This window comes from Pleurodeles waltl, chromosome 3_1 (assembly GCF_031143425.1).
Source record: "Pleurodeles waltl isolate 20211129_DDA chromosome 3_1, aPleWal1.hap1.20221129, whole genome shotgun sequence".
In the NCBI taxonomy this organism is placed as follows: domain Eukaryota; kingdom Metazoa; phylum Chordata; class Amphibia; order Caudata; family Salamandridae; genus Pleurodeles; species Pleurodeles waltl.
The window spans coordinates 1772863959-1772878608 of record NC_090440.1 but is presented as its reverse complement, the minus strand read 5'-3'; the positions used below and the strand labels follow the sequence as shown (position 1 = coordinate 1772878608).

Genomic DNA, 14650 nt, shown 5'->3' with positions numbered 1-14650 from the left:
CTATACCACTGGTGTCATATGCACAATATCATAAGAAAACACAATACACAGATATACAAAAAATAAAAGTACTTTATTTTTATGACAATATGCCAAAAGTATCTCAGTGAGTACCCTCAGTATGAGGATAGCAAATATACGCAAGATATATGTACACAATACCAAAAATATGCAGTAATAGCAATAGAAAGCAATGCAAGCAATGTACAGTCACAATAGACTGCAATGAGAGCACATAGGTATAGGGGCAACACAAACCATATACTCCAAAAGTGGAATGCGAATCACGAATGGACCCCAAACCTATGTGACCTTGTAGAGGGTTGCTGGGACTGTAAGAAAACAGCGAGGGTTAGAAAAATAGCCCACCCCAAGACCCTGAAAAGTGGGTGCAAAGTGCACCTAAGTTCCCCAGAGAGCACAGAAGTCGTGATAGGGGAATTCTGCAAGAAAGACCAACACCAGCAATGCAACAACGATGGATTTCCAGACAAGAGTACCTGTGGAACAAGGGGACCAAGTCCAAACGTCACGATCAAGTCGGGAGTGGGCAGATGCCCAGGAAATGCCAGCTGTGGGTGCAAAGAAGCTGCCACCGGATGGTAGAAGCTGTGGATTCTGCAAGAACGAAGAGGGCTAGAAACTTCCCCTTTGGAGGATGCATGTCCCACGTCGTGAAGAAGCTTGCAGAGGTGTTTTCGTGCAGAAAGACTGCAAACAAGCCTTGCTAGCTGCAAGGGTCGCGGTTAGGGTTTTTGGATGCTGCTGTGGCCCAGGAGGGACCAGGATGTCGCCAATTGCGTGAGGAGACAGAGGGGGCGTCCAGCAAGACAAAGAGCCCACTCAGAAGCAAGCAGCACCCGCAGAAGTGCCGGAACAGGCACTACGAAGTGGAGTGAACCAGAGCTCACAAAAGAAGGTCCCACGACGCCGGAGGACAACTCAGGAGGTCGTGCACTGCAGGTTAGAGTGCCGGGGACCCAGGCTTGGCTGTGCACTAAGGAAATCCTGGAAGAGTGCACAGGAGCCGGAGCAGCTGCAAATCACGCGGTACTCAGCAATGCAGTCTAGCGTGGGGAGGCAAGGACTTACCTCCACCAAACTTGGACTGAAGAGTCACTGGACTGTGGGAGTCACTTGGACAGAGTTGCGGAGTTCAAGGGACCTCGCTCGTCGTGCTGAGAGGAGACCCAGAGGACCGGTGATGCAGTTCTTTGGTGCCTGCGGTTGCAGGGGGAAGATTCCGTCGACCCACAGGAGATTTCTTCGGAGCTTCTAGTGCAGAGAGGAGGCAGACTACCCCCACAGCATGCACCACCAGGAATACAGTTGAGAAGGCGGCAGGATCAGTGTTACAAGGTCGCAGTAGTCGTCTTTGCTACTTTGTTGCAGTTTTGCAGGCTTCCAGCGCGGTCAGCAGTCGATTCCTTGGCAGAAGGTGAAGAGAGAGATGCAGAGGAACTCTGATGAGCTCTTGCATTCGTTATCTAAAGAATTCCCCAAAGCAGAGACCCTAAATAGCCAGAAAAGGAGGTTTGGCTACTTAGGAGAGAGGATAGGCTAGCAACACCTGGAGGAGCCTATCAGAAGGAGTCTCAGACGTCACCTGCTGGCCCTGGCCACTCAGAGCAGTCCAGAGTGCCAGCAGCACCTCTGTTTCCAAGATGGCAGAGGTCTGGAGCACACTGGAGGAGCTCTGGGCACCTCCCAGGGGAGGTGCAGGTCAGGGGAGTGGTCACTCCCCTTTCCTTTGTCCAGTTTCACGCCAGAGCAGGGCTGGGGGATCCCTGAACCGGTGTAGACTGGCTTATGCAGAGATGGGCACCATCTGTGCCCATCAAAGCATTTCCAGAGGCTGGGGGAGGCTACTCCTCCCCAGCCCTGACACCTTATTCCAAAGGGAGAGGGTGTAACACCCTCTCTCTGAGGAAGTTCTTTGTTCTGCCTTCCTGGGCCAAGCCTGGCTGGACCCCAGGAGGGCAGAAACCTGTCTGAGGGGTTGGCAGCAGCAGCAGCTGCAGTGAAACCCCGGGAAAGGTAGTTTGGCAGTACCCTGGTCTGTGCTAGAGACCCGTGGGATCATGGGATTGTCTCACCAATGCCAGGATGGCATTGGGGGGGAAATTCCATGATCTTAGACATGTTACATGGCCATATTCTGAGTTACCATTGTGAAGCTATACATAGGTAGTGACCTATGTATAGTGCACGCGTGTAATGGTGTCCCCGCACTCACAAAGTCCGGGGAATTTGCCCTGAACAAACATACTGAAAACATAGGGTTTTCACTATGAGCACTGGGCCCTGGCTAGCAGGATCCCAGTGAGACAGTGAAAACACCCTGACATACACTCACAAACAGGCCAAAAGTGGGGGTAACAAGGCTAGACAGAGGCTACTTTCTCACAAAACTGAACTAATGAACCACCTTATAATATTGCACCAACAACACCTTATTTCCCTCCTGCTCTCTCTGACCATGAATAAGTTTTTATTCTTCCTTAAAGACTTTTCAATCTTACTTCAGGTGACTAACCACTACATATGACCCCAACGTTAACACTTATATTGTTTTTTCCCCTATGTACTCGATGTAGTAACCAGATTTCTATTTTGGTCTTTCCTTCTGTTTTGTACCTCCTTCATACAAAAGATTGTGCTACATTATTTTATTTATGGCTTTATCATATGTTTTTTCCTCTGTTGGCAGTCTTCTTTTATTTTATGTTTTTTCATTTGTTTTCCATGTTGTAAAATGCGCAGTCTAGAATGTGCTGTTTGAAAACAACTAAATAAAATTATAGCTAAACAGTGGCTTGGATTCTGTAAAGCGTGCCATAACCACGTTACCATTAGATACAATTCAGGTTCTCAACGCAAACATTCATAAGTTAAGTGTTCACTGATGACGTCATATGCAGCTTGGGAGGTAGCAGCAGAATTCATTGCTTATAGCTGTGCTTACAACTGCACTCTTCCACCGTTAAGAAAATTGATTTGGGCGCATCTGAACCATGCAGACATTCTACTAGAGTATCTGCAGAGTTTGTATATTATTATTATATATTAATAACAGCGATAATAATAATACAGATTGTGCAGGGTTCATTACCCTACAGTTGCAGTTGGCAGTGCACATTACTGAGCCACTGTGATTGACTGAAGGATGGTGTACTTGCGCTGTATTTCATCAGGTGTGCTACAAGTAGTGGGGAAGTAAAATTGTGCTATTTGCAGAGGGTAAAGGTGTCGTTGTGAGTGTCCCCAGGGGATCACTTAGGAGAGACCAGTCAGAGCATCGTATGGTTCACTGCTTTCCTCGTGAGCTAGAACTGGCCGGCAGTGTTACCCACACATTAGCGACCCACTGTTATTGAAGTGATGTAAAGGATTTCTGCTTACCACTTAGTCCCAGGTGTGAAGGTAATTGAAAGCTGGGCATATTTTTTTTTTAATTCATTTCCGTTAGAATAAATTGTATATAGGAGAAGAAAATAACAGATTGACAGCAGTCATTAAAGATTGCTAAACAGGACAAGAATACCTTTACCAGATGGTTCATGGCAATTTAGGCATAACGGCACGCAATGCCTAAATTGACGTGGCGTCACCATGAAACGTGTGAGTTTTTAGTTGGAGCCTACCAGACAGTAGAGCTGTCTGATTTGCTAAAGACATCTTTGGGACATTCAGAAAGTTGACCTAAGAATGCATTCTGCCCATTGCTTTACATTTGCTGGCTTTGTTAGTTTTAGGCAGACCAGTGCGAGTTCGGATTTTCCCTTGCCAAAACCTTAATCACAGCAAACAGGCCTGTAAATCCTGCTCTTATCTTGTCACATTTGCTGTGCATTCAAAGACCGAGATCAAATGCCACACGCTGTCTTCTGAGGGCACTTGTTTATTTTTGTTTGGGGGGGTTTTGTTGACTATCTTGCTAGATTGTGGAGATACGAAAGAGTTTTTTTTTCTAGCAAACAAAAACATTTAAATGAACTGTGTAAGTGTTTCAGAATATATCAGAATTATGAAAGCACAAATAAAGTAAATTTTCTTATTTCTGAAACGTGTGGGAAACAAATAGTAAAAAAAAAAAAAATCACAATGAATCATTAAACTAGGTGATGCAATTTCCACATATTTTTGTCTGTGCACTGTATAGTTTTATTAGTAGAACGGTGTATGTGCAAATGTGATGATCATTTCAGTCGAAAATGTGTTGTCTGTAATGGCCGTTTTGTGCTACCACACCATGGATACTCCACTCTATGCCACTCCACTCTGCTCTGCACTGTTCCTCATCAGTGCACTCTACTCTACACCATTCCACACCACTGCACTCTGCACGACTCAACTCTACGCCAGTGCACTCTGCCACTTCACACTAAGCCTCTCTACTCTGTCCTGTACCACTCTTCACTGTCAATGCACTCTTCGCCACTGCACTCTACAGCACTCCAGTCTCAGCCTACTCTGCACAGCTTCACCATGTACCTGCCGCTATACTGTGCGACACTCTGCAGCACTGCACTCTATGCCAATACACTCTACACCAGTGCACTCTACGTCAATGCACTTTACTCTGTAACACTCAATTATATGCCCCTGCACTCTATGCCAATCCACTGTATGGCACTATAATCTACTCTGCACCACTGCACTCTATGCTACTGCCCTTTACACCACTTTAATATGTGCCATTACACTCTGTGCCACTCTACACAACTGCATTCTACCCTGCACCAGTAGACTCTACACCACTTCACTCTGCTCTGAAAGAATCTACTCAATGCCACTGCACTCTCCGCAACTCTACTCTTAACCACTGCACTCTACACCAGTGCACTCTCCACAACTGCACTGTCACTGCACTCTACTCTGCATCACTGTACTCTGTGCCACTGCTCCGTATGCCACTCTACTCCACTCTACTCTTTTCTGCTGCTTTCTTACACCCTACTTTGCTACACTGCACCCCCTGACAATGACGTCTACACCATTCTACTGCTCCTCTCTACACCACTGCACTTTATGCTACTGCTTTGTATGGCACTACACTCTACTTCACACCACTCTTTGCTACTCCATTCTGCATCACTGCACTCTGTCACTCAAGTCTACTCTGCACTCTCCGCCACTGCACTCTAGGCCACTCTACTCTGCGGCACTTCCCTCTGCATCACTCATCTCTTTACCAATTCCTTCTGCACCACTCTACACCGAGCTCTATGCCACCACACTCTGTGCTACTCTACACTACTCTAATCTGTGCCACTCCACACCGCTGAATTGTATCCTGCTGAATTCAGCGCCACTGCACTCTACGCCATTATACTCTACAACACTCTAAACCAGTGCACTCTGTACGAGTCCATGCCACTCCAGTGTATGCCACTGTATGCAACACTCTCTGCCATTCCACTCTACAACACTCCACTCTTTGACACCTCACACCGCTTTTCTCCACGCCACTAACTTTTAGCCATGCTGAACAGCTGCCACACTGGTGTACAAAATGGCTAAAGTAAATTGGCAAAGGCAGTAGCTCTTGCATAGGAAAGACCTATTGGCTTTGCCCGTGCTTGTTCCAAACTGCAGACTCTAAACAGATGGCAAAGCGTATTATTCAGGCAGTGTTCCTCCAGGAGCCGTTGCAACTATTTGACTTTGTCTTCCATGAAAGATAGAAAAGTCCATACGAAATGGTAACCTGTATATCATTTCTGTGATGTTGCCCTCATAAATACATACCAAAGAATTAGTACATTATAGCGCGCACAGAATGGAAAGTAGTATATGTGTGGGGAATGTAATTTCAGGACAAATTAAGATGTTTACCAAGCTATTGAGACCCTTGTGTGAAGTTAAGTAGAACAAACGAATGACGTATTTCACTGTAAGTTCTGTTATTTTATTTTGGAAACCAGACTTAATAGAGCCATTATATTATTGTTATACGTTCATTGTGCAGTTGTACATATTGTATACAAGATGCCATGCCTCTGACCTACATACTACAGTGTTAGTTCAACACAAGTTTGGCAAATAGTTCAGTTGGCGTTATTCCGAACTGTCTGAAGTTACATCACTCGTGCAGTAATCAGATGAGAAAATCTCAGTTAACAAACCTCGATTTTACCCAACTTAAGCTCCATTGCTTCAGACAAAAATATACTCCTCCCTGCAGACTTACATGGCTTTTACCCCGGCGTGTTTATTTGCAGGGAAAATCTAGTGCTATCAAAGGTGAGAGTGTTGATGTTCCCAATCACTGGGAATCTAGATATATGGTCTGGGCTGTAAGGGTGGTCTCCAAGGCCTCTAAGACTTTTTATTTAGACCTGGAAGAGCATTCAAGGCCAACCTCGAGGAAGGTGTCATAGGGAGATCCTGGATACAGTAAAGCAGAAGAGTCACAGTTGTAATAAATATGTGACTATCCGGCCAGATTGTGAGCACACCACACTCTGAAAATATCTCAGAACATATAAGTATATTTACAGTACAGATGGCAGTTCAAATAAAGGAAGTACATAAATCAGAATAAAATAATGGTGACCACCAACAAATCGAGACAAATGGACGGATAAAATGGAACATACCAATCCTTCCACCAATATTGGGATACTTTGTTAAAGTCTGTAACCTTTACTGTTTGTTAAATTAGTGTTCGTGAACAACTGAATAGAAGCTGAAAAGAGCAAGTATGATGCTTCAGTGTACCTGGCAAAGAAAGGGGATGGAATCCTGGAGTACAGGTATAGTGTTTATTAGGCCCAGCGAGCAAAGCCTCCTTGGTTCGAGGTTAGTATTGTAGGCCATCTCAAATGGGGGCTCTGATTACCTGGGACCTAGACTCTTCAGGTCGATTTCGCAATCACCAATGAGACCGCGTTGGTTATGAAAAAGTGGACACCACATTTTCATTCACAGCAATAGCTCCGAACCCACAGAATCAAAAAGCAACCCTCAGACCAAAGATGTCTCTCTTGATGCATCCGGCTGACATGATAGAAGTGTGCTGGCACACTACAACAATAATTTGTTTAAATGAAGTGATGTATGTGCTCTCGAGACAGTACCCTTGGCTCACCTGCACTTGTATCACAAGTATTTTTTCGGACAGACCTCTTCCGATCTCTTGGGAATAGTAGCATGGGATTCAAGTTGGTGTTTATTCCCTTGAGGATCTCATAGGATGGTTGGGGGTGTCCAAGTTTTGACCCAGCAGCCTGAACAGAGGCATTAGGGCTGCCAGGAGATCTTCAGCAAGGGCTTTTAGGCAGGAAGAAACTGACCTCGGTCAGTGCACAATCTGAAGGCAGCAACACCCACATGGTCCACCAAATTCTGAGTGCAAAGGTGTTCAATAGGCTGGAGGGAGGCTCCATCTTGTATGCCCATTATGGCCATGTTCAGGCAGCTTGGACCATAACTCACAACCAGTAAACAGTGATTTCCCTCTGTGTTAAAGGCCCAGGCAGCACATAGGGAGCAAAGATTCCCCCCTCATAGTGGGCCCTTGGACACCGTCTTCCTGAATGACATTTTAGGTCTCACTGCCTCAAGGCAGATGACCAGGTACATTTCCGGAGAGCTGCATGGGTAGGTGACCTTGTGTACTCCCTGCCAACATCCTGGAAAACAAAGAATCAGTAGAGAAAGAAGTAGGGTTGCCATCTGTAGTCCGCTATCTTACATATATTTTTCTTATGAAAAAAACTGTTCGCGAATAGCTTCCATTAGCCCTTATGATGAGTGCACACCCTTTGCAGCGATCATGAGAAATATTGCAGAAAGGTATATTCCTAATCATCGCAAACATCTCACACACTGCAGAGAAATGAACACGAAGGGGCTTTGCTGTCTAACCCAAAACACTGAACTAGATGTATGTTTTTTTGGGGGGGGAATGGTGTGGGTCAACTTATATGCGTGTCACCGGCCTGAGAGATGGACTAAAAGGCTGCCATTGCATTCGTTGCATGGCAGATGGGTGTTCTTGAATGTAAGTTTCCTCATTATCACTCTTTTTTTCTGACACGTTGAGCATTTGCACAGCTATGTACATTTTAAGCACTTCACATAGCGCACATGAGCGAAGCACACTGGCTCAATTCAAAGCACAGTGTCAGTTTAACAGGCATTCGGTCTATCGCTCTCTTTGTGCTTGAGCACTTGATTCTTTCATTTATATTCACCTTTTGGTTAATGAACTTTTATCGGGAATTTCAGTGGTACTTATGGATATCTAAATGCATGGGCGATGCGCACGTTCACTTTTGCATGTTGGTCAGTTGTCACGAGCTTCAAGGCCACAAAATTCTTTGTTTTTAGTCTAATTTATCGGCGTTTTCACCTCTATTATTTGGGTCCATACAGGGTGTTTGTCCACTTACATATCATGTCGCTAATTATTTAGTGTGTCGCAGTTCACTAAGTTGTTCATCTTGTCTTTACTATATGTTTATACTTTGCATGAGACGCATGTTTGGGTGATAAGCCATGATAGTGGGCGCAGGAGTCGCTTTTAGTGGCATTGATTATTGTCATGAATATTATTATTAGTAGATACCCCTGAAGAAGAGTCGGGCGACTCGAAATGCATTGAGTTTTGCTTGCAAATTAGGAAAGATACCAGTCTGTTATATTGAAGGATATTTCTTGATTCACTGAATGGAATGTCACTAAGGAATTTTTTGGAAACTGCGTAATCTACAAGTTTACAAGTGAAAAGATTGCATTAAAGCGTTTATCAAGTTCATTAAACGTTGAAGTAATCCTACGAGTCCAAACAAGTTGCGTCAGGTAGCTGGGCAGGGGGGCTCACCTCCAGCAGTAGTGAAGAAAATGCAGTAAGCCAGAATGTTACAGGACACTAAACAACTAGTAGATATTACAGAATGTCCATTGTACTCAAAGCTTCAAAGCACAGACTAAACTCCACAGTTGCACGCTGAGCCACCGCAGTCTTGAAATAGTGGTAGGCAGACACAACTCAAAGCACATAACCAGAAAAGATTGAATCTGCCAAAATGTCACCTGAGAGAAGAAGGGTCTGAAAACAGCTTTCTTCTAATCTTGCCAGCTAATAATTATATTCAGGACACTTACAGCTCTTCGTTCCACATGCTAAAGGAAGTACAAAAGATTAAAAAAACATAACACTCATCCTAGCACCCTTCCACAAAAGATGACTATGGCAAAAAAAATGGTCCCGCATGTCAGCAAAGGAGGCAGAGTCTGTAAAAGAACAATGACATCTAATAGCCTAGAAACGCAAACAATCATTACAGGTGAAACAGTTAATATTTTCTATATTACACACTTTTGCTTTGACTACAGTTGTCTATAATCCTTGTTTAAATTGGATGTTTACTTAAGAAAGGTGAAATAGTTTCTTTGGCGGTCATTCCTACCTTGGCGGGCGGCGGTCGCCGCCCGCCTGGCGGGAACCGCCAGAAGACCATACCGCGGCGGTCATTCTGTCTTTCCCGCTGGGCTGGCGGGCGACCGCCAAAAGGCCGCCCGCCCGCCCAGCGGGAAAGCACCAGCAACGAGGAAGCCGGCTCCGAATGGAGCCGGCGGAGTTGCTGGTGTGCGACGGGTGCAAAATCAATGTGGGGCCCCCAGGGGCCCCACGACACCCGTTCCCACCAGCCAGGTTCTGGCGGTGAAAACCGCCAGAACCAGGCTGGCGGGAAGGGGGTCGGAATCCCCATGGCGGCGCTGCTTGCAGCGCTGCCGCGGAGGATTCACAGAGGCAGCGGGAAGCCGGCGGGAAACCACCGGCTTCCCTTTTCTGACTGCGGCTTTACCGCCGCGGTCAGAGTAGCCCCAGAAGCACCGCCAGCCTGTTGCCGGTGCTTCCTCCGTCCCCTACCCTGGCGGTCTCGGACCGCCAGGGTAGGAATGACCCCCTTTATACTCTTGCATCTGCAGAGTGTCAGCGCCATGCTGCATGGCCTTCAAGACTCCATACTGGCCTCCCTTGACGGCATGTACACATGTGCAACAAGTCTCTTCCAGGTTCTGAAGAAATATAACCACATCACCCCCACCCCAATGGAACTTCGGTGGCTTCCCTTGCTGCTCTGCACATCTTCAAAACCAACCTCATCACCTACAAAGCCATCATCACTGGCACCCCTGCCTATCTGATAGCATGCTTACCACCTGTGGTTGTTCTCTTCACAGCTGCAGCCAGGGCACAATCAGAATGGAAATAGAGAAGTCTATAAAGGAAAATAAGTCAACAGTTCTTCTTGAGTTCTGCATCCAGGATGTAGAAAGAAATCATTGTATCCATCAGGACCACCCCAACCCATCTCCAGTTTAGGAAAGAGCTAAAGACAACCTCTTTAAAGAACACTACATCACAATGCAGTAAAATTCCACTTATGCTCTCAGAATCCAGCTACCTCTTCAAGTACTTTTTGACTGTGTTGTTGTCTTTGATGCTGTACAATGACCCTCTGCCTATTGGCTAGGTTTGTATTGTACTGATATCTCATACGTATGTACTTAGATACATGGCTCATAGTTGTACCACTGTAGAGTGCTCTGGTGTGCATTTTTATAACTGAATGTGACAATTGTTAAAATTCTGAACATTTAAGCAGTTGTCAGAGTCCTTGATACTATAAACACTATTCAACTGGGAATACAATTTAATTGATCTGCTTTGAGCACATGCAAGCCACTTGTTCTCATTGACATAGTTTCTGATCCACACACGTCTTGTTCTAACCCATATATTTGAGAGCACTGTTCAGGTCACTTTATAGATTTGGTATGTGCAGTGTTTAGGCTGCACCTACACTGCACATGTGCTGTGAGACGCATTGTTTGGAATTCAGTGGGTTTAGAACCCGCCCACATCATACGATTAGCTGCTTTCGTTGTCACTTTTTTTTTTTTTTTGCAATCGTTTCATTGTTTATCTCCCATCGGCTTCCCTTCCTTTTTTGTGCCTTGTCTTTGTTCTTCCTCATCTTTCAGCAGCACACATTTTTTAATTTTATAGGCGTTCAGTATTATTCCTGAATGTGCAATGTGGTTGTAACATAGGCATACAGCTTCTTATTAATGTTGCTTTCACCCTATCTGCTGTCTCTAATGACTCTTTTGTTACTTACATACACAACTGTACGACTCTATGCCACTCTTCTTGATGCTACAATACTATACTCAACTCCATTCCAACCCACTCAGTGACTCTATTCTGTCACTCTACTCTACTGTATGCCACTCTGTGCCACTCCACTCCTGTCTATTCAGCGCCACCCTACTCCACACCATTCCACTCCACACAGTGCCTATTTGTAGCACTCTACACCACTCTACTCTGTATAACTCGAGTCTACACCACTCTACTTTTCACCAATATTAGCCACTCTTCTCCCTGCCACTCTACACCATGCTACTCTACACCATGCCATACTAGTCCAACCCACTCTGTACCACTCCACCCAACTCTGTGCTACTCTGCTGTGTGCTATTCTACTCTACGCCACAGCTCCCTATTGTTCCACTGTATGCCACTTCACACCACTCCACTCTGTGCCACTCCACGCCACTCTGCCACTCTGCCCTACTCTGTGCCACTCCACGCCACTGTATTCCCTCCTACTCAATGCCACCTCACTCTATACTACGTGACCTCTCTCTATAATATGCTACTCCACTCTTTTTTATTTATTTATTTGATTTTATTTAAGACGATAAAAATTACATCATCAACAGTTGTGCCCTGAAGTCATTGTAATTAAAGTTTCATCATCTCTCCCCTACCCTCCCCACCTGCAAACCCCAGATGAATAAAACCTCCCTCCCCACCAAGCATAGCAGAGGTAAAACTATCATTACATATCAAAATGTTGGGAGCATCATATACAAAAATTAATTTGTTCAGTCATTGGAGGTGGGCGTGGGTGTCACGTTGTATACATGTACATCTAGATCAGGTCTTCAACCCTCTCGGATCAGCTCTCTGCACCTCATCAGCTGGCGCAACCAGTGCTTCTGGTAATGGGTTATGCAAAAGCAAGCAGTTACGTAGTGGGTCCCAACTAGATATAGATGTGGGAGGCAGCAGTTAAGCATGTAAGGACAATTGTTCATTACAATAAGTAAGGTCAGAGAGCCAGTCCTTGAATTTTGGATTTCTCCCACATCACCATCAACAGGCAGCTCTGCGCTTAGCCATTAGAAGAGCCATGTCCGCATATTTCCTGAAACTATCTTACCTGTGTTTCCCAAGAGTGCCAAATAGGAGTAAATTTTAAGGGCTGTCCGATCATGGTGGCAAGCGCAGTGTTCATCTCGCACCTGAAAGCCTGTATCAGCCCAGAGGACCATGCTAAACGGAGGAGGCCTGCCCCAGCCAACCCGCATCTGGCAGACATCGTCCACTTAGAGTCAATAGCAATATATTTGGTCAGAAGTATAGTATATCCTATGGCTAAACATATAATGAATGAAGCGTAGTCAGCTGCTAGATGCTATCTGCCCCATTTGTGGACAGCAATGTGCTCATTGTTCATCTTTGAGTGTAACCCCTAGATTTGTTTCCCACTGCACATGTGCCTGCCTTCAGTTGCAAGGAAATTCAGGATGCTCAGTGCTTTATAAGGGGGAGACTAGATGTCATGAAGTATCCACTTAGATCATAGTGGGAAGGGTTATCAAAGGTGGGAGACTCATCTGGGAAGTCAGAGGTGGTCACCTTAACACTGTGGTGCAAGCAAATGTATATGAAAATGTCTGGGGGGATGCTGGTTTGTTGCCACAGAAGTCAGTTCCGGAGAGAAAGGAACCATCGTGATAGAGGTATCCCCATCTCCAGAGCATGCATTTCTGATGCAGAAGTCTGCATGAAGACTCATGCGTGACTAGTAGTAAAGGGTTATAGGGAAGTGAAATGAGAGGAGAATATAGGAGTGTCTTAACCATTTTTTGGCCCAACCTATGCCAGGCTATCGAGGTACAGGCGACAGTAAAGTCAGAGAGAGAGGGCCCACCAGAGGAGGAGCCCAAAAAGCAGGAAGAAGGGGTTGGGCCATGTAGCCCTCTTTAACATCTAAATGAGGGAGGTGCGAAGTAAGTTTAAACTAGTGCATGGCATGGTGAGTCTGGGCACATAAATAGTACAACTCCATATCTGGGGCTTCAAATCCCTCCTTGGAAAAAAGCATGGTCATAGTGTCCCATGGCAAATGAGACTGCTTGCCAGCCCATGCTAGCCTTATCACCTGCGTTGCTTAGTGGGAGGGGTAGGTTTAGGTATAGAAATAAGAATTTAGGCAATATCACCATTTTCTTTAAAGCAATATGGCCTGCCGGTGACAAAGGAAGAAATCCTACCAGTAAGTGCGGGCAATGCCATACCATAGTTAGAACATATCACCACTTTCCATTCACAAGATATCATAATTCCCAAATATTTGAGGTCTGACTGGCACCACTGTAAGAGAAAGTATGGGACAAAAGTTTTGGTAGTTGATGTAAGTGGAAAGTGTTGCAATTAATTTCTCCTAGTTGATCTGCATTCCCTGACAATCCACAGAAGTTGTCAAACTCTTGGAGGACAGCATTGAGACTAATATGAGGATCACACAAGAATAGGGTCATATTATCTGCATATACAGAGATCAATAGATGTCTGGAGGGTAGCAAAGCGCATATTCACGGTGTCATTGGTGCAGCTTGCCAGCCAATGGCTCAACTGCAAGAGCAAAAAGAAGGGGCGAGAGTGGGCAGCCCTGATCGTGCCTCCAGTAATGACAATTGAAGAGGAGCTTTAGTTTTGTTCCATATACAAAGATAATTTTCTTGATTGTCACTGGGGATGTGTTTGGTACATTGTGTTGTTACCTTGGTAAGTAATATGCCTTTTTGACCGATTGTCCCAAAGGAACAATGTTTTGGCTTTGAATGGTCACATTTCCTGTACTAAGGTTGATAACAACCCAGTGGTCCACTGCTGGCATCACCACATTGATTGTATACCTTCTCTCTGACAAGTTTTGGTCTCATCCAGGAGTGCATCACGTTTTAGCATGCTGTTTTTGCAGATCTTCAAGATGGGATCTCTTTGAATAGAAAATTCTGCCTTCTTGCCATTTGGTCCCGGCTTCTTCCTTAAGTGTATAACATTTTTTTCTGAGATCCCTTTATAATGTGTTGGTTTGCTTGCCTGCCATTCGCACCTTCTTTTTCTGTTACCTTTACAACATATTTCATCTATTGATCTGGACCTGAGGACGTTTAAAGCTAATTGTTGTGCCACCTATAGATATTTAATTTTGGTGCTTTTCACTGGGATGTTATATATCTCTAGGAACTGACCCGTTCTAATATGCTTATTATACATAATCTGTGCTTTTCATTATTTCATACTGGTGCTTTGTAATATTGTTTTATGGTTGCTGGTTTTGTGCCCATGCACATGTGGTGGATCGTTGTATTGTACTCTAACTACTCTATTTTCTTCTTGCCTTATCTCACCAGCGGTGAGGTAATTTCTCGGTGGCCATGTAGAAGCCGAATGTATCCATCCTTTTATATTTCCTTTACTCTAATTCCAAAATAGGACATCATTTTAGAGCTTTTCTATCACATATCTTATTCCCTTGGCTCTACAGATGCA

At 44.9% G+C, this 14650-nt stretch overlaps 1 protein-coding gene across 1 annotated transcript in view; it reads left to right on the top strand.

The window, feature by feature from the left end:
• The window catches only part of ITGAV (integrin subunit alpha V), a 447435-nt gene that overhangs the window by 256031 nt on the left and 176754 nt on the right, over nucleotides 1-14650 (top strand). The gene's annotated exons all lie outside the window — the stretch shown is intronic.